Genomic DNA, 22,114 nt, shown 5'->3' with positions numbered 1-22,114 from the left:
GCGCAGAAACAGCAGTCCCAGCGAAGGCAAAGGCTCCAGCACCGCCAAAGCGTTTAATTTCCACTGGACTGGTTGAGAATACATCTTGAAGTCCAAAGATGCCCACGCTGACCTTAAACCTGGATTTTGTAGCCTCGATTGCCGCAGCTGACCCTAGCAGAAGCCCAGTCAAGGGGACGGCCCCTCACTTCTCGGCGAGTTGATATGCAAAATAGTTACGTCAGATGGTGGGGGCGGGGCACCCCCAGGTTGAGTGGCAGCAGCTCCTGCCTAGGGAGGAGGAGCGAGAATCAGCCTGGTTCAGTGACTGAGACAAACTGGAGGTGAGAGGAGCTGGTACTGTCCACTGTGCTGTCGGTGCTGAAACTGAGACGCGAGCGGACCAGTTGCTCCAGCACCTGGAGGCAACGCCCTCTTGCACCCTCTGTGCCCTGTGGGACCCGCTTCACCAACAGGACCCATATCAACTTGACAAAGGAGTGTGGTATCGGACGTGGGAGAGACTCCTCTGTTTGCCACCTGGGCGCTCATTCAGGCGTGACTTTGGAGATTTCTATAGTTTTAGACGAAACTATTTTATTTATTTATTTTTTTCCCAGCTAAGACGATCTTCTTAGTGTTTTTTTTTTTTTTTTTTTTTTTTTTTTAATTGTGATTTGTATTTCCACGGCGTTTAGGAATCTTTCTGGGGGACTTTTGTGACTGTTAAAATAAGGTAAGAAAAATAATATTGTTATAAATGATTACAAGTGGGGGAGACATACGGACTGCTATACAAAAATTTAAAAACAAGTTCTGTTTATTTTTACAATTTGAAACTGGACTTTTGGCAATGATTGCAAAAATATTTTAATAATTACTATTATTATTATTACAAGATCATCTGTTAGTGATTATGCACTAAATTCTAGAGGGGAAGTTGAGAGCTTTGCTTTTTGTGAAGTTAATGTCATTATGTTATATCTTGCTTTATAAATATAAATATTTTAGAGCAATGCTTTCAGCAGGGTTCAAAGGATAGGAACCATTCCAGAAAACCCTCCAAATATATTAGCAAATGATATTAAATAAATCAACCAACAAGTTGTTTAGAACAAATATAATCAAATAATTATCTGAATGGACTAATCTCTGGTTAATCAACAATATTATTTCCTATATCTAAAGCATAGATTTCAAAGTGCAGAGCTCTCTTAACATTTTTTGGAAGGGAGGAGGTAGGGATAGAAACATTTATATCATGCTGGGTCCATTTAGATGTGTTGTTATGCAGTAGATCCAAATAAAACTTGTGAAACTCAGTCTCTGAGCATTCCACACCCCAAGGTCATGTGTATTTCCAAGTTGGGGGCTGTTTGTTCTGCTGTTGACTAGCAAATGTCATCCCCTTGCCACCCCCTCAGGTTAGAGGTGGATGTAAATGGGAAGCTCTGATTTAATAATACAGTATTAGCTTGTATTATAGTCGCTTGTGCTGTTGGTAATTGAATGGAACTGGGAAGCGTGGGCTGAGAAAATGTCTCACTATTTCAGCAATGTTTAACCTCTTGCATGCTTAACAGAGAGCTTTTCTCTACTTAGAAGATTTTCTTTTGAAGCTATGTTCCTTTTGTCAATTGGCAGTGTGTTCTGAGCGTGTCCAGAGAAATAATTCAGTGTGGAAAACGACCGAACAGTACTTCTCATACTGAGCAATTATTAAATGATAGAAGTTATCTTGTGCTCTTTGCATTTCTTATTACTATTCATAACTTTGACATTTGTGATGGTTTGCCTGATAAATGGAATTGTGGTCTCTCATTTATGTCATTTAGTGACATTAGATTAAGTATAAATGATGGCTGGAAAAGCATGGGGGTGGGGGATATTTCCTTTACATTCCAGAGAGAAGAGAGAGAGAGGGAGGGGGAGAGAGAGAGAGAGAGTTTAGGTTGCAAAGTAGACGTCCAATATTAATAGAAATGAGTTAAATATAAAGCTGTTTCATACTTAATAAGTATTATTCACTGAAGAGAGCTATGCTTTTCAGCAGGAGTACACTAAGTTAGGTTTAAATATTTGTATATTTTAAAATATCATAAAATTTCTACTCTAGTTGTATTAGAGTTACTAGGATGAAGTTTAGCTTTAGAATTTTATGATTTAAACTAAATCCTCTAGGTAGAGATTTTTCATTGTATTTACTACGCAGCCCTACAAGAGAGTGATTACCACAAGAAATGCATATTGTTGCAAATACTAGAGGTCAAATGTAAATCTTTTGAAGTTGTTCACAGGTTTTACCCTAAACAGATATTCTTTGTAAGATTCACATCAGTCATGTGATCTTAAATTAAATATTCATACAAATTTTGAAAGCCTGGATTGGGTAGAGGGGCAAAAAAGAATATATAAAACACTGAGCTAGGAAGTTTATACAACATAATCTCCTTTAAATACACAAGGAATCATTCTTTCCACTGCAAATTATGAAATTTTCTTGTTAAAACTAATTGTATTGATATAAATATTTAGGCTGTGAAATTTCTAACAGAATTACGGCTTATTTTATTTTCAAATTTGTTTATTATCTTGAAACATTAACATATATCTTAATTTTATAACTTATTTGAAAGGCAGTACTATATATAAACATTACATTTACTCAAAATGTACCTGAATGTGTCATTGACTTCCGTTTGCACAAAGTTTTCCAAGATGTATGTCTTTATTCAAGTATAAACATTTACCTTGAACTGCCAATATATGGAATTCTTTAAGATGAAATTTAGTGTTTCATCTAACAATAACATAGTTAAACACTGAAGTCAAACTATGCTACTAGCAATAATAACCAAAGGTTGAGTCGATGAGATTGCCAATTTAAAATATTAGAAGCAATTTTTTTTCTGATTTTTCTACACTTTTAGCTTTTGTATCTTAGTCCTGAAATAAGGTAAAATTAGATTCCCATCATAAGCCCAAATTTAGCATATAGGGGACACTATTTAAATACAGAATAACATTTCCACTGGAACTAATAAAAGTGCCAACTTTGAAGACACATATGAAAGATATTCAAATGTAGTGGCCCTTTATTAAGTCTTTGATCCACAAAGAAATGACCATATTTTGGAGTTACAATGAATTCATGTAAAACATAAAGGATTATTCAGTAACACAACACTGGATGGCTTGTTAAGACATTAACTCATTTCATTACAGACACACGGCAAATACATGCAGCACTGTTTGCAGAAAAGTGACGAACTTCATAAAGTCTATAGAAAATTATTAAAATAATGTAATTATATATTACATGACATGCTCAATTTGTCTTTCTTGTTTCTCAACCTCTTAAGGGTCATCAATCAAACTACAAATTGAGTCAAAAATGAAATTTATAGATAGTTTCTCCTTACAAATAAAATGCATTCCTGTATATGTTTTGTGAGATTTAAGATAAGGGTGAATCAGTTTGGAATTTTTATTATCAAGGCTGTATATTGCTTTCTTTCTTTCTTTTTTTTTTTCTAGTTACTAAGATGGGCGATAGAGAAATACAAGGCATAATAAATCTGAAATACTCTAAAAAGTTTGAAAAAAATAAAAATACCCTTTTAAATGATATTTAAGAAGTTATTTGCCTAATAATTTATTGATAATTTTCTTTGAATAATGACCATTTAAAAAATAATATTTAAAGCTCATTTATCAATGAGACCCAAAGACCTTGAATGACGTCTTTCCATTAGTTCTTCATATTTGCCCAAAATTGCCACAGTATCTCTCGTATTTTTTAGTACTTTGTATATTATGAAGCTCAAAAGACTCTTGTGAACTAATAAGCTAGAAAAAATACTTCCTGTTGTTAGCATTATTCTAAGAGTCAAGTGACCAATTATCCTTTACCAAACAGAGTTAATCACCTTCTGCTTCAACACCTCCAAAGTCTTTGGGGTAGAGCCTACTTCAGATTAGCTGTAGAATAGCTTGTAGAAATATCCTAATTTTCCAATTAAATTGGTAACCACACAGCAAAGCAATGGGTCCCTCTGTGTTTTAAATCACCTTAGTATTGAAGAATTGATATTATTATAATGGATGGGACCATGTTTTGATAAACTCAGAGTTCCAATGAGTTTTCTGAAAGAGGATGAATTAAGTAATAGTATAAGTATTGAGACAATTAGAGTGTGTGTATGAATGTATGTATGTACACATATATTCACACATATATGTATATACACATATATATGTAAATTCTACTCTACAATAAACATGCAAGGGGGATGACCTAGAACATGCAAGTTAAAGACATGCTAGCTAGTACAAAATAATTTAGATAATAAACTGTAATACAATATATAACTTTTAGTGGCAAACTTGGCTTCTAATTATTGTTATTTTTTATTTCGACTAGAATGCTTGTGCACATACCAGTTTTTTTTTTTTTTTTTTTGGCATTAAAATGACATTTAGAACCTCTCATGCTGATTGGCAAGGCAAGGAACAATTGAAAATGAATATTTGCCAGGAATGAAAAAACAAAATAGATGTGTGCATAATGAAGAGTTTATAGCACCACATTAATTATGAAAAAATGAGAGTTCGGATAAAGGATTTTGAAATTACAGTCTATAAAAGTAAAACATCAAGTTTACTTCCTACAAATCTTCAGATAATAAGCCATACACCTCTGTAGAACAGAGCCTGGATATCCCTGCCCATAACATATTTTTATTCCTTGTGTATTAATGTTTTCATGCATAAATGTGGTGAAATAGGAGAACAGCTTCACTCTGAACTTTCTTGGTTTAAAATCAAGTAATTAATATTAATTTAATGTGGCTTTTGGTATCAAATTATACAAATCTCTAAAGCAAAGTGGTTGCTTAGTGAGTTCATCTGCATGTCAATACACAGGATATTATTTCAACTCATAACTAGTTCATTGCACAAGTAACAATTCTAAAGCAAAATATTTAAAAATACTTCTTCATTGAGTAGTGTTTAAATGTATATTGTAATAGAGAAACTTACTTTACTGATGTATTTTCTCTGTGAATATAGCACCAAGGTGGCAATTAAGACATACATACAGTAGCAATTAAAACATACACCTGAACTATATTCCCCAAAGATGATGATGAAATGGAAATAATTTACCTTTTGTAGTTGAACCACTTCCACAAAACATATTAGATATTGCTTTATTGTCTCTGGAGTTATTATTATTTTTAAAATTCCAAAACCCTAAAAGTAAAGGTACTTACATGAAAACACAAATGCCTACCTGCCCTCTGTAGTTACATGCCCCTTTTCTCAAAGCCCCAGTAATTGCTGTGACTCTACTGTCAATCAGACTCTGAGCTGCCTCATTTAGGTTTATGGAATCTGGCCCTTCATATTTCTAAAGAAAAAGAGCCAGTGAGTTGGTGGTAGTAAAAACATTTGTTGCTTCATAATGGAGTGTCTATTGATATCATTTTGTCTTGGACCCTGGATTTGCTTTTTCATCTGGGAAGAGCAGTAAGACAGACAAAGATACCATTCAAAGTATTAATAGGTATTCATATATATTTTATTGATATCAGGCCATACACCCACATTAAGTAATACAACGTTTGCATGACTTTGTAAAGATTGATTTTATTCATTTCTTAATTATTCATATTAATACGAGAAAGCAGAAATTCACATCAAATCTCCATACCACTGTATCCTAAGGTCACGCAACTAGGAATAGGTGAATTAGGGAATCAAACCAAGTTTACATGTCTAGTACCTCTATTTAGGTCAGAAGTCCAACTAGCTATGTCCTTTTCAAAACTCAGCTTTTTTACTATGATAATCTCTTTACTACATGTAAATGCCTCTTATTATTTCCCCAAGACTATTCCTTAATTATTAGGTCATTGAAATTATTTTATGGCATATATTCTTTAGTATACACACTTTAGAATGCATAATACCAAAGACCTTAAGGAGTTTTTCCTCTGTATTTCATGTTATAAAGATGCTACATTAATTGATCTCATAGAATATTCAAAATATTAGCAGTAGCCAATGTTTTCCTTGGTGCTTCAAACAGCATAGGAAACAATAGAATAGAGCAGATAATGTTTCTTAGGAATTCAAGCTGTTTTTCTTTTTCCCTTAAAAGTCCTACTGGAGATGAAATTCAAACACTTGTTGACATTTAGACCATTTCAAGCAATCAGCATTTGTGGTATCAACTGCTACTCACACGTAATCCTTCAGATTAGTTAGTTACTAAAGTTTTGAATAGTCCATGAGGTTAAATCAAGATTAAATAAAATAATCAAAACAAATGACTAGCTTTGAAGCACAATACCAAGGAGGTAATCTAAGGTGGGTTCTTGAAAGCTTTGGAAACATTAAATACTTTATTCTATTGTTTCTATCTAATTATATTTGATGTAAAGGGGAGTACTGGCCACTAGCTGTTGCTCTTCGTTTTCATATAGCATTTAGGGTGACTGAGAAAGAGAAGCGGTGACTGCTGTTTGCAGTAATTATAACACAGCTCCCAGGTGAGCCAGAAAGTTGCATCAGACTCCCTAGTGAATCCCCATTAGACAAGTTTTTGGTTGTCTTTATTAAGTGGATCCCAAAGGAGATAGAAAAGTTTGATTTTCTTAAGAAAGTTTAACTTTAAAGTGGAAAACATATAGGGCCTTTGATTCTATATTTTACATATCGGTTAGCAATAATCAATGTTTCACTTTTGACACGAAGTCTGGCATAAACGTTTTTAATCTTGAAATGTTTATGAGATTGTGTATACTATTCATGTAACTCATTGTTCCTCATTCTCTGTGGAGCCCTAGAAAGTCCATTCACTCCAGCAGCTACAATTATCATCTCTTCACAGATATCCTCCAAATCTGTAGCTCTGACCCAGATTTGAAGTCCATTAATGTATTTACAAAGGTCTGCTGGACATTTTAACTTTGATTTCATGGTGACAGCACAAACCCCATGAACTCATGATCTCATCCCTGACATGATCCCTTATTCTACTTTTTCTGCCAGTCAGTTAATGACAAATTCTCTTTCAATTTCCTTTGGTCTAAAAATTTATAGATGTTTAAAAATTGCATCGTTCTTCCTATACAATATGCAGCAGGTACACAAGTTTTACATCCCTCACTTTATCATGTAGCTTTATCTGATTCTCTACTTTTCTCTTATCGTATTTACCTTGACTCAGACTGTCCAAACTGAGACAGAATTATTCTGATATTCTTTACACTAGTCTCCTTATTTTTTATTTCTTCCTGCTGTAATAATAATTGAGACAAAATTTCTGATGATTCATAATATCCCATGCATAGTCTTAAGCATTTATAAACACAGTTTCATTTTATATGCACAACACCTTATAAAATAGATATAGGGAAACCATCTTTTTTTAAAAAAAAAAAAAGTTGAATTATTTTTCAAGTGTCATTTTAGATCCAGGGGATATATGTGCATGTTTGTTACCTGAATATATTCCCTGATGCTGAGGTTTGGGGTATGAGTGATCCCATCACCCAGATACTAAGCATAATATCCAATAATTAGTTTTTCAGCCCTTGCCTCCCTCCCACCACTCCACTTTTGTAGACTCCAGTGTTTGTTATTGTCATCCTTATGTTCATGTGTTTACAATACTTAGCTCCCACTTATAACTGAGAACATGGGATACTTGATTTTCTGTTCCTGTGTTAATTTGCTTCGGATAATGGTCTCCAGCTGCATCCACATTGCTGCACAGGACACAACCGTATCTTTTTTTATGGTTGTGTAGTATTACATGGTGTATGTGTACCACATTTTCTTTATCCAATCTATCATTGATGAACACCTAGGTTGAATCCATGTCTTTGCTATACTGAATGGTGCTGCAATGAGCGTGCAAGTGCATGTATGTTTTTTGTAGAATGATTAATTTTCCTGTGGCTATCTACCCAGCAATTGCATTATTGGGTCAAATGGTATTTCAGTTTTAAGTTCTTTGAGAAATCTCCAAACTGCTTTCTTCAGTGGCTGAAGTAGTCTGTATTCCCACTGATAGCATATAGGACTTCCCTTTTCTCTGCAGCCATACCAGCATCTGTTGTTTTTTGACTTCTTAATCATAACCATTCTGACTGGTGCAAGATGGTGTCTTATTGTGGTTTGATTTGCATGTTTCTGATGGTTTGTGATGTGGAGCATTTTTTTCATGTTTATATGTCTTCTGAAACCAAATCTTAAGGTATTACTTACAGAGCTGAGACTCAGACCAAGTTTTGTCTGAAGTCAACCGCATGATCAGGTCCTACTCTTTATGTCCTGCTGTTACAGATTTCATATCTTCTCTGGATTTCTCTTGATTAAAATATGCTTTATAATGCCACCGTGTTCAAAAACCATCATTAGATCTCCAATTTTCACATTAAGTTGACACTCTCTGCTGCTTTAAAGATTCTTATAATCGGTTCTATGCACTGCAAGTAGTCAACCTGCTTTCCCATTTTCTGATATGTGAAATGCACGCATACAAAACAAAGTTAAGTTAAAATCTAAACCATTACACAGTTCCTTACCTCTGTATAAACACAATGTCCTGTCTGGACTGTTGTACTTTCAAGAATCCCAGTTTAGGTCCCACTCCTCTGCATCCAGTCAAATGTTTTTATAGTTTAAGAGCATATTGTGCTCCCATGTGATTTTCAGAGTTGTTGTAGTTTTTGTTGCAGTAAATGTCATGTCAGTATCACTCTGGATCTCACCAAAATGTTCATGTTTTTAAAACATATGTATGTTTTCTGTTGTGACATACAAATTATCACAGACTTAGCCATGTAAACATTTATTATTTCCCAGTTTCCATGAACTATGAGTCTGGGTACAGGTTAGCTGACTCCTCTGCTCAGGACCTCACTGTCAAGGTTTCTGCCAGCCCTGGGTTTTTATTTGAGGCTTGGGATTCTCCAAGATCACCTAACAGTCAGCTAGATTTGTTTCTTTGCGGCTCAGAACTCATGGAGACTTGTTGCTTCAAGGCTGGCAGAAGAATTAATCTGACTACTTCTGTTTCTGACCTCTAACCCTGCTTTTAAAGACTCACTCATCCAGTCAGGCCCAGCTACGGTAATCTCCCTTCTGATATACATTTAATTACATCATTAAGTCCCTTCCTTTTTGTCATATAATGTGACCACAAGAGCAATAGCACATTACCTTTGCCATGGTCTATTGGTCAAAAGCAAGTTATAGGTCCCGCCTACACACAAGGTGAGGTGATTGTACAAGAGTGTGTGCCACTGGGATTCAGGAAGCATTCTGCCTACTGTACCTGGTTGAAGTTTTACTTAAACCTTAGTCTTTATTGCTTGAATACCACTGGGCTCTTCTTTCTAACCCTAAATTTATCATCTAAACTATGTAGTAGACAGTCTGGAGTTGCTTTTGGATTTGTTAATGTGTCGTAGGCTCTTCTTCCTAATTAATCCTTTTATAGGAAGAAGCCTAGAAACTTCTTCTGTGTGTAAAAAAAACCTGCATAGTTTACGATTACTTCATATATATATAAATTAATTGATCCTCATTGGATTTTACTCTCTTTTTATGCTTGCATTTATTACATAATACTTTGTACATTTTGAACTATAATAGATCTATGATGATGGATTTGGTTAATGTTTTTTGATATTAGAGTTTGGTCGTCTGCTGTGTTTTCTCATTTTTAACTTTGGTCTCTGACTAATTGAGAACCACACAAAGGATATTTTATTATGACCTTACTGCATGCAACATGAACTATTTTCATGCAAATCAGAAACTTGTATTTAATATTATCTTTATGCTCCTTTACAGATAATATAGTAATTACATAGAAAATGAACATGACATTTTACACTTGCTATTTAGGAAAAGTGCAAGAAATATACTTTAGATTCACTTTAAAAGAAAAACTTCAACATGTGAAAAAAATGCCATGTTCAAAAGATCTTCAAAAAAGATTTATGTGCTATGGATCATTTTTTCTTGTTTATGCATCTAAAGATTAGTAAATTATTGGGCAATTGCTTTTACTAACATTAATTGTACAGAAAAAAAGCCATTTCACTTATATCCTTTATATACAATTAAAACAATTTTATATTGACAAAAACTAAAGACAACTAACTAGTAGGTAAATTCATTTTTTCATTCTTTTATAAACAATACTTTAAAAATTATTATTAAGATAATAGCTATTTTGGCTGGATGCAGTGGCTCAAGCCTGTAATCCCAGCATTTTGGGAGGCTGAGGCTGGTGTATCACCTAAGGTCAGGAGTTCAAGATGAGCCTGGCCAACATGGTGAAACCCCATCTCTACTAAAAATACAAAAAATTAGCTGGGCATGGTGGCAGGTGCCTGTAATCCCAGCTACTTGGGACACTCAAACAGGAGAATCACTCGAACCCAGGAGGTAGTGGTTGTGATGAGCCGAGATCATGCTATTGCACTCAGCCTGTGCAGCAAGAGTGAAATTCCATCTAAAAAAAAGTTATAGTTATTTTAAGAGGAATAAATTAATTCAATAAATATATTAAATACCTACTATGTTTCAGGTACCCTTTCAGGTACCGGGGTTGAGTAGCAATAAGAGAGAGAGTACCTGCCCTACCCTCTCTGTGACAGGGTAGACAATAAGCAGAGTAATAAGGCCAAAGTATAATATAATGTCTGGTGTTGATAAGTGTTCAGGTAAAAAGTAAAACAGGTAAAGTATTACTAAGGGACAAGAGTACTACCTAAGATAGGAATTATCATAGGTTCCAACTTCATGCCATTCTGAGGAACTCAATAAGTAGTTTCTGATTAAAGTTAATATTCCTTATCATTCTAAAAAGTGTGAATGTTTTTATCCATAATTATAATGGAGAAAACATGATATCAGTAAGCCCCGGGGACTTTAAGAAAGAGCTTATCATCCAGTAAGAAGTCAGTACATTTAGGGTGGAAGAATGTTGAATACTGTGACATCTACTCACAAAATAGAACTTTATGATTATCAAGTATTGATTTGATATAATACCTTAAAATCCTCTTGAATGAACTTCAATTTGTTAAATTCTATTCAGTCTTAAATGTCAAATTCTTGGCAAAAACCAGAAGGCACATATCATGAAAAGAGTAATTACCTTTTGTAGTTTGCTTGTTAATGAAAATTAGCTTTCATTTTTGTTTGGCACTACAATGTATTTGAAATATGTTAATTCGGTTACTTTTTTTTCTTTCCACTTTTAAACATACTATACAGAGCATGTTGCAACTAAATTCTGGGACATAAATCTAATTTCTGCGTATAAATTTAGACCCTTTTAGCACTGTGCACTTTATTTGTTCAGAACTTCACATTTTTTCATAGAAAATTTAAGTTCTCTAAAAGGTATGTTCCTTTAAGGCAATGATTGAGTGAGCTGGTATTTATGTCAATGATTCATTATCCCAGACACTATGGCATTATTAGGGAAAGATAAATGCTTAGAATGCTTTTTGGGTTTGTGCACATGCTTGAAAAACTACAGTGATTGTTTGTTATTATGAAATTGCATTCTTTATGCAAATAGTGTGACATCATGGGACCATGTAGGAAAAAAAGCAAAAGAAAATAATAGTAATAAAAATACATCTATACATTTAGAAAATAAATGCAAAAATATGCACAATATCTCAATCCTTTGGCAGAATATCAAGGGTTAGTGCGCTTACAAAGAAAATAAGACTTGAAAGAAGTGCATGAATTGTGCCAAAGATTTTCCTGAATTATTTCCTCGGTGAGATTTCTCATAGAGCTATAATTAATAGGAGTAAAAATAATTAAAAACTGAAGAGAAAGTTTCTAGAAAATGCTTTGCATTTAAAGTCCACTTATTTACAATTCATGACAACAACAATTTCAAATTAATACCCTCTGCAACTGTTTATTTTCTTTTAGCCAGTGCCTTATTTCTCTACATGTCCTGAGGCCTGAGAAGTCGAAGGGCTTTCATTCAGTTTGTTTCCCTGTCTGTGCACAAGTAGTACAATTTAATTGATAATGTCTGTAGTAAGACTGTGTGCCCAGCTGTGAAAGCTGCTCCGGATGCTACTCTACTGGACTTCTAGTTAATTATACACGTTTTGCTGAACATCTCGGTTAAGCTAAAAACTGTCTAAAAATCAGTAGAGGGAGCTCAAGAAGGCATTAAGAATATTCTGATTCTGGCCTTCTAGTGCCACTTTGTTTTGTCCCAAAAATAGTCTTCAGGTAGAGCAAATAAAGGTATTTTTAAAAGCAAAATAACTTTTTGAAGTTGCAAAATTTGGAATTGTTTAAATATTTGAAGAAGTCACACAGTTTCTCTTGAAATTGCTGTGTCCTATTTATTACTGGCCTTAAATGGATTTGATTTATAAATGGTTAGGACACTATGGAAACCCTGCTGTGTGATACTCAGGCTTTTACTGCCCCAGTTTTTAGATCTTAACACTGGGCTCTTGATCTAGAAAATAGAATATGACAAGATGCCGAGTATACAAGAGGCTTCTGTAAAGCACCAGCAGGCTTAAATTAATCTGTAATAGTTATTAGAATACGGCAGGTCATATCCTAAATTTTTTCTGTTTAGCTCAACTACAATGAACTTAAACATCACATTTTGTTTTATTTCAGAACCTTTCAAACTTTTAAAACTGGCACAAAGTTAGAGCATACCAGTCTTCAGCAACTGTTAAACAGACAGCATGTTTTCAGTTAGCAACTTCATACCAAGGACCATGTCCCATATTTATATACCTTACATATTTGAAAATAAAAACTATCTCAAGTTATTTTGATTGGGATGTTGCTACATGATTTTTAAACATCCTGCTCAAAATATAAAACGGCTAATTTAAAAACTTTTTCCAATTGATTTTTTTTCTTTTTTCTTTTTATCAGAAAGAAAGAGTATCATATATGCCCTAATGATTCAGTTGAAAACCTCCATTGGAGCATTCTGGAAAAAGAAACAAAACTGTACTTCTAATGAGTTAACATAGCTTCATGTGATAGTGTTATTCATTCCTGATTTCATACTAAATTAATTGATTTCTCTATAATGGCATTTTTGTAATTAGTTGATTTTTCCTATATGAAATTTAAATTTAATAGTAGCACATGTGATTTATTGAGAACACATTAAAGCCAAATTTTAGTAAAATTTGCTGTTATTTGGCATGCAGTGTTTATGTAAATGTCTAGTGATCCACAAACTTTTGAAATGTATATTTGAAATTCAATTATGCTTTTATTTCCATAACATTTCCCCAGAAGTTGAATTACTTGGTAAAATCACATGATCACTTTTAAGTAAAAGGAATAGGCATTGTCATATTATTTTCTATGATGATTCCATCAATACATTCAGACTAGAAATGGTTGAAATATTATTTAACCATAGAATTTGGTGCCATAATTTTGTTAAGAGTAAACATGCACTTTGGATTTTTATTTACATTTGCTTATTAGTGAATGTGTTGTTTTAATGATTTTTTCTGGTAGTAATTCTTCTATTGTAACATTTCTTTATGTCTTTGAACATTAACTTAAAAGAATCTCAACTCGATTGTACAGAGTCAATGAAACTAGATGCCATAGAATAATAATAATTGTTTACGGAACAATTATTGTGTCTCAGACACATTTCTAGACACTATTCATTTATTTTGATAAAACTTGAGAAGAGCTTTTAAGGTAGAACCAAGCTGACATCAAGGTTTCTGGGAGGTACAGCCCACACTGTCTCAGACAGGAAGCACACATGTTTCTCTCTGGTTCAAAAGGCCCCAGTGATCTCTGTCTTATATTAAGAACCCTGTGGCTTTACTGTTATATTTTCCATGTCAACTGATTTTTCTTCCATGTCTAAAGTCCTCCTTTAAACACATTAGGCCCAGTGTGTCTTTCTAGGAAGCACTTGGCCTTCTCAAGTATGTAATATTTCTTCAAAATAACTTATCTCTTAAATATCTAGGATTCCAAACAAAATATATTATTCTGATATAATCCTGATTAGCCAATATTCTTTAAGAAGTTCTAAACTGTTAGCAAAAACCAAAAGTACCACTAATTAAAAATTTCCTTAATTTAGAGGAAAAATAAAACAACTTTTATTAATGTGGTTATGTATCTGTTTTTCATTCAAGTCTTACCACTAAATAGAGGAATAGTCAAACTTCTATTTCAGGCATACTCCACATGTTTTATCTTACTAAGAGATGTCAAACTGAACATAGTATTGAAACTAAGTTACAAAGTAAGTGAAATCACAAGGTAGCATTTCTACCAGGAACAAAAATATTTTTCAGAAGCCTGTTATATACATATATATACATATACCCGTACACACACATATACAGATACACACATATACTTATACACACATATATACATACACACACATATGCATATACACACACAGATACAAATATATAGACAAATTGAAACTACATTGACTTTTTTATTTTTTATTTTTTGAGAGACAGGGTCTTACTCTGTCACCCAGGCTGGAGTGCTGTGGCATGATCACAGCTCACTGCAGCCTCCACCTACTGGGCTCTAGTGATCCTTGGGGGTGCTGATCCACATTAGCCCTTCAAGTAGCTGGAACCACAGAGATGCAACAACACACAGAGCTAATTTTTTTTTTTTTTTTAATTTTAGATTTCTTTGTAGAGATGGGGGTCTCTCTCTGTTGCCCATGCTGTTCTTGAACTCTAGGCTTGTGAGCCACCACAACTGGCTAATTTTTTTTTTTAATATTTTTATATTTTGGAGAGATGATTGGTGGGGGGGGGCAGTCTCTCTATGTTGCCCAGGCTGATCTCAAACTCCTGACTCAGCCTGGATTACAGGCTTGAGCCTCGAAGTGCTGGGATTACAGGCATGAGGCAATGCACCCAGCACACATTGACTTTTAGTGGGAAGAATCTTTTGTATGGGTTTCATTTCAATTACTCAACATTTCCAGATTTGTTGATAATTCTAAACAGATGACATACAGACACTTCGGTTTTGGGAGTGTTTTCAAAATAATTTTTGAATATTAGAACTCTGTGGGCCACAGAGCCATGATCACATGGTAAATGACACACACATACAAAAGATTTTGGTTTTGAGCTTGCAGTATTTTTTCTCAAACAAGTTTGGCTAGAGTAATCTCACATTGTTTTATTTGATTGCTTGGCTTGTTTTATGTATATTCCTTTCAGGCTGCCTACTAAGTCTGGTGTTTCTGAAGAGTTTACCCATTGAAATCACTATAGCACTTAAAATTCATTTAGAATTATAGATGCTGCATTCATTGAAAAACGGTTTGATTGATCACTTCTTATTGCAATACAGGTTAATAATGCCTGACTCAGAAAATACAAAGTATAGTAATAAATCACATACACTTTGGAACATTTCATATCATATTTAGAAGGCATTATAAAATAATGTTATATGTGCAAGATTAACACAATAATCTTTTTGAGGATATGAACTACAAAGATGATAATTTATTATTGACAGTGGACACTCTAATCATGTTTATTTTGAAAACCGATTTTTATAACGTATAAATGTATATATATATCACCTTTAAAACTTTTAATTAAATCAATAGGTGTTTTTAGACCTATTAATATGCAGATAAGTACATTTTCAATAAAGCATTATGTTGATATATTAAAATTTGAGGACCCACTGGAATCACAAATATATTAGATATAATGATTGAAAATGCATTAAAGGTCAAATTCAAGACATAAAAGGAATTTAGGGTGACACAATAATTATCGCACTAGAAAATATGAATAGTGCATTTTCCTCTCAGTTTATTTTGGATTGTGTTCAGCGATTTTTCAGTGACAGACTAGTTGAGATATTCAGAAGGAAGATTTGGTCAACCAGTTTGGAATCATCTAATTTATTAACCAACTCACCTAATATGGGAAGGTTCAAATAGCTTCAATGTTAATGTATTTATTTATTAGTTGGAGATATGAAATTTCACTAAATATTGACTAGCGATCTGCCAGATTCAAAGTAAATCAGATTGCGGCTTAAGTAAAGGTGGGTTGGTTGGCTAGGTATAAATGTTTTTCATTTACCTGAGTAATCTTCATATTTCAATCTTTAATTGTTTTTTTGGAGGTGGAGTTTCGCTCTTGTTGCCCAGGCTGGGGTGCAATGGCGCAATCTCAGTTCACTGCAACCTCTGTCTCCTGGGTTCAAGTGATTCTCCTGCCTCACCCTCCCGAGTAGCTGGGATTACAGGCAATTGCCACCACGCCCAGTTAATTTTTTGTATTTTTAGTACAGACAGGGTTTCACCAACGTCTGATCTCGAACTCCTGACCTCGTGATCCACCCACCTCGGCCACCCAAAGTGCTGGGATTACAGGCATGAGCCACCGCTCCTGCCCCAAACATTAATTTTATAGATACAAATGAATAATAAGTAGAAAAACTAAAGAACCAATTCAAACAATAAAAAATGTTTCTGGAAAGTCTCTTCAAAGAAAAGACAGTAAGCTGATCTCAAGGAGAACTATAACCTACAGATATACAAAAATGTGACTTTTATGAGGATTTATCACTCTATTTTGTATTTTCTTATAGCAATAGAGTGATTGTATAATTCTGTACTACAAATAAATCTTACAGCTTTTGTTATTGGCCATACTTTAAAAAATCAAGCATGAAAGAACAATTGTAGATTTAAAATCTGCCTTTTGCCTGTTGTGAAGACAGCTTCTTGTGAAATGCTTCTTGATGTTGAACTTGTTTGACGTTTTTTGAAAAGCAGTATTTTTATGTTAAGTTAGGGAATGTTAACTAAAGAAAAATATGAACTAAACTTAGAAACTAATTCCCAGATAAGAATATTTATAAAATTTTGAAGGAAATAAAAATAAGAAAACAAGTGAAATCATAGTTAAGAAGAGCCTACAGAAACATGATAACTAAATTTCATGTTATGTCCTGAATGGGATCTTCAGAAGCGAAAGGATGTTAGGGCCAGGCGCGGTGGCTCACGCTTGTAATCTCAGTGCTTTGCGGGGCCAAGGTGGGCAGATCACTTGAGGTCAGGAGTTCAACACCAGCCTGGCCAACATGGTGAAACCTTGTCTCTATTAAAATACAAAAATTAGCTGGGCATGGTGGCATACGCCTGTAGTCCCAGCTACTTGGGAGGGTGAGGCAGGAAAATCACTCAAACTTGGGAGGTGGAGGTTGCAGTGAGTCAACATTCCACACGGCATGCCTGGGCAACAGAGCAAGACTCCGTCTCACACACACAAAAGAGAGAGAGAGAGAAACAAAGAAAGAAAGAAAGAAAAAGGACATTAGGTAAAAAACACAGAAACTCAGAATAAGGTGTGCCTCAGTTAATAATAAGGTATTAGCATTGGCTTATTAGTTGTGACAAATGTATCCTACTAATATGAGATATTAACAATAGGAGATACTAGTTGTTGGCTATATGATAACTGATATATAGTATATGTACCATCTTTGCAACTTTTCTGTAAATCTAAAACTATTATAAAATTTTAAAAATGAGTGAGATATAAAAGTATGTTATAAAAAGGCTTTTTTAGCTATAGATACAGTGATAAGTCAGTACGGTGTTAAGGAATTTACTCTAGAGAGGAAATTCTATATTTGATCCTTCTGTTAGAATAGATTCACTCCAAAGTGACATGGGTGTTTCAGTTAAAAGGGAAATATTCTTCAGATGGATAGACAGAAAGATGCATAGATTCACAGATAGATATATAAATACATACATATGGATGTTATATTTATATAGATATCTCCATTCAAGTGTTAGAAAGAAAACAACACTGGGTGCTTAATAGGTGAAGCTTTAGGTTCCACAAAAATCACTATTATTTCCCTTATTATCATGCATATAAATAAGAAATGATCAAAACAGGAATCTTTTAGTTATAAAAAATCAAAGTCTTAACTAGTATTATGAAACTGTGAAATATTTTTGGTCTATCTCCTCCTAAGTAAAAATATTGCATAAACTACTATTTCATGATCTGGTCACAGAGATTAAGTGAAACACATTCCTACTTAAACAAATCACTTTTTCAAAAAAAGTTTAGGAAATTCAAAAGAGTCTCACCACTGGCCTTGAAGAATCATCATACACATCAGGATAGTCTAAGCTTTACCACATTAAACTTCCTAAAGTTTGGTAGCAATTATTAATACTCACCAATGTTTTTGATTCTTTAAACTAAGCATATGGAAATGCTATCCTTTCTAATTATTCCAGTGTTAGGTATGGCCATGCGACTTGTTTGTTCACTAAAAGAATCGAAAAGACAGAGAGTATTTAAGAGCTGATGCATGATTCTCTGTTTTTTTCCCTAATTATGGCATATCCTCATGTCCATGTTGAGACAGGGCTGTCACGAGATAGGCTACTCTTCATCACTTTGTTTTTAATAACTTCATGGAAAGACTTTTCCTTGCCAACCTTCAGTGCATATGTAGGGAAAGTGAGAAATACACTTTTAGGTCCCTGAGATTTGGGAACTGCTTGTTGTATAAAATAGAAAATTATCACTATAAATATTTTATGGAAACCTCTTTAAACTTGCATTTTGTAGATATTTTGAAAATAGAATTGTATTTCTATCATACCTGTCAGTAACATCCCACTGACACTTTGTGTGTTTTTAGATATATATTTTGATTCTTATTTCTTAACGCTCATCATGTTGAGATAATTTAGATATTTCCTTTTCACTACTTAAAAAGTAAATTCTCATATTTTATGTGTTTATGGCTATCTTTATGCATAAACATATGCATGCCTATAGAGATTTACATTTGTGTATGTGTGTGTGCACTGGTAATAAATATGTGTGTATTCAGCATGCTATTGTAAAATATGGAAACTAGTTTTTTTTTAATTTAGGGGGGAGTCTCACTTCTTAATTTGCCACCTACAGGAATAATTTTATGTGAATGTTTACCATTTAAAAGTAGTTTTACATTAGACAGCATATGTTTTTATAAAAATTTACATAAGAAAATTCCAAACAAAAAACAAATTTAAAAAATTTAATGAACCACATTATAATTATATGTATACACCATATTTCACCTAATTCTCTTTGCTTTTCTGTGTTGGTATCTTACTGTAATATGTATTCACTTTTTTATGGATCATTATATTTGTCTAATCAATTTTTCAAAAGAACCATGACGTTCTTGATGTTTACAACCTCATCACCAAGAAGCACTGCTTTTGTATTTGGTGTCATCACGCAGAGCTGACAAGGTGGTTTAAAATATTAAGTTGAGTTTGATTCCATACTAATCACACACTCGGTATTTGAGTGACTGCATGCACCATAGCATACTCTGACATGTTTGATTGTAGTGAATGGAAAGAAGCTCAAATAGTAACTTAGAAATAAATTTCCATTTGGAATAGCCTTGTAGGAGAAGAGTTCAAATTAAATCCTCTTAGTGCATTAAAATGCAAATATAAGAAGGCAATCCAATTGAGTTACATCGATAATAGAACATATAACACAAATGGAAATTCCTCCCAAATAATTAAGTTATAGCTATATAAATCACCGATGTGTGCATTTGAATTTTGTTCCTTGCGTGCATGCTTGAAAGTTCACTAACTTTGGATCACATTAGAATATGCTTTGTTTATCTCCCGCAGACCAGTCTCTAGGCAAGCTCTTTTCTCCACCGAGGCCAATGAAGGCTCTTCCCTGTTCTTCACAGCATTTGCTGTGCTACAACTAAAGCTTTAGGCTCTGACAGCAGGTTTTGCTTTAGACATAATTATGGAAGCTCTTTAATTGGGCCATCACCCTGGGAGGTTCAATGTCGAGCTTTTTCAGTAAATAATTTTGGCTCTAAAGTATGCACAATCATGAGAACAATAATGTTTGTACTTTAGTTATATAATCTTGGAGGGAAAAAACAAAAAACTTGATAGTTCCGCTTGGAAACTCTGCAAAGGTAGTTTTTTTCCTGGGGTGTGTGTGTGTGTGTGTGTGTGTGTGTGTGTGTGTGTGTGTGTAAAATCAGATACAATGTAACCTTTTTTCCTGGGGTGTGGGTGTGGGTGTGTGTGTGTGTGTGTGCGCGTGCGCGTGTGTGTATTTAAAGTCAGATAAAATGTAACCTTAGGTTTTAGGATTTAGGATTCTAGGCCTTAGTGTTTTAAACAGTTTGTAATGATTTAAAGATCCAGATGCCCTAAAATATTCAGCTTATAACAATTATAGAGGGCAATTAATATTGCAGTAAAAAGAGAAAAACAGAAAATAATATGCTTTGGACATTTAAATTGATAATGATGCTAATTTTATATGCAATTAGCATGGAGCATTAACAATGATATTCAACCCTAAACATACGAAGGATTTCCTTTGGTCTTGGAAAACAATCATTTGCTTTCAACTTTAAATTATATAAGAAACACTGGTAAGTGATAGCATATATCCATAATTAAATATTAAAATAAAACAAAATTCAATTAAATCAAATGGAATTTATTTACATTTAGAACACATATTCCAATGCCTAAATATAAATCAAGGAAAAGTCAATAATCTTTAAGTTAGTTTTTATCATTGTAATTTAATATCTGTACAAGAAACAAAATGACCTAAGTAAATAAAAATGGCTAATTATGAAAAAAGTAGAGGTATTGTTTGAGTGAATTTTTCTAATGTTATCTATAATCAGAGATCAGCATTTTTAGCAGGAGGTATCTCTCTTAAGATATTGCTACACAACGACAGACATAACATTTAAAGCGTTAAATGATGATGACAATCAGAAATATCCCAAGACCGAAATAGTTTAGATCAGAAATATCCCAAGAACGAAATAGGTTTATCATTAAATAAGAATGATAGTAATAGTTGTCATTATTTGAGAGCCTGGTGTGTGTCAAAGTGATGTATTAGGTATTATGCATGCATAATCCTGTTTAATTCTTAAAACAGCTTCATATGAAGGAGAGATTACATAGATGAAAGCTGAAGTACAAAGACTAAATAATTTGACTATAATCACATAGCTAATAATTGACAGTCAATAAAATTCATGCAGGTATGCATGTTTATGACTGAGAATGCTTGTTCTTTCATCTTTTACCTTTCATAAAAATTGGAGTATATCAATACCTATATTACATTTTCTCTTAGTACTCAAAGGCATTGCTCCAAGGGTCCCCCATTCTCTTTCTTCCTTATCAATTTGTATCACTATCCTGGGTCATTTTTATCAGTATGAAAGAATGGTGCTATTTTCCCTGTCTTTAAGCTCAACGAACTAGCAAAACTCTCTTGATCATGATTATTCTTCATCTGTCATTCCTTTTCTCTTCTTTATTTTATGCCAAAATTTATTGAAGAGCTGTCTTTATCCACTGTCTCAAATTTCTCTATATATATTCTCTCTCAAATCTACTAGACCATTTCCTGAACTCTATTTCCATCAAGGTCAGCAATAATTTACAGATTATTAAATACCTTAGGGTCAATTGTTAGCTCTCAATAATGCTTGAACTATTAGATGATTTGCCATAGTTGAGATAACTTTCTCATCCTTCAAACATTTCCTTTACTTGCCTTTCAGTACACCACAATCTCATTTCCTCCTGACTCAGTCCACATCAATTCAATTTTCTTTGCAAGATCTTTGCCCCAACTTCAAAGCCAGGTTCCTTAACAAGGTTTCTAAATTTGGCACCACTGAAATTTTGGGTGGGTAATTCTTTATTGTGGGGGTTGCCCTACACATTGTAGGACATTAGACAGAATTTCTGACCTCCACCCATTAGATACAATAGCACCCTCATTTCCCATTGGAACAACCAAATATTCAGGACAAAATCACCTTTGGTGGAGAACCACTGTTCTCAGTGGTGGAATACTCTCAAGCTCTTCTTTCTACCTGTGTATACTTCCTCAGTACTCCCATTCATGGTTTTCAATACCTGCTATTTGGGACTTGACCTCCCTCTGCACTTCCATATTTGTATATGGAACTGCTTTCTTTACATATACATTTGAAT

The 22,114-nt window shown here is 33.7% G+C and overlaps 1 protein-coding gene across 6 annotated transcripts in view; it reads left to right on the top strand.

The window, feature by feature from the left end:
* The first annotated feature begins 302 nt into the window (after positions 1–302).
* Positions 303–22,114, top strand: part of FSTL5 (follistatin like 5) — a 786,887-nt gene continuing 765,075 nt past the window's right edge. For 3 of the 6 annotated variants that reach the window (XM_008000150.3, XM_008000148.3, XM_008000146.3), the window contains exon 1: positions 303–715. The gene's annotated coding sequence lies outside the window, so the exon portion shown is untranslated. The remainder of the gene's footprint in view (positions 716–22,114) is intronic. The other 3 variants (XM_073017699.1, XM_073017698.1, XM_008000149.3) reach the window with 2 other exon arrangements.

This window comes from Chlorocebus sabaeus, chromosome 7, assembly GCF_047675955.1.
Source record: "Chlorocebus sabaeus isolate Y175 chromosome 7, mChlSab1.0.hap1, whole genome shotgun sequence".
Lineage (NCBI taxonomy): Eukaryota > Metazoa > Chordata > Mammalia > Primates > Cercopithecidae > Chlorocebus > Chlorocebus sabaeus.
The sequence above is the reverse complement of the archived record's forward strand: the minus strand, read 5'-3'. Positions and strand labels throughout refer to the sequence as shown.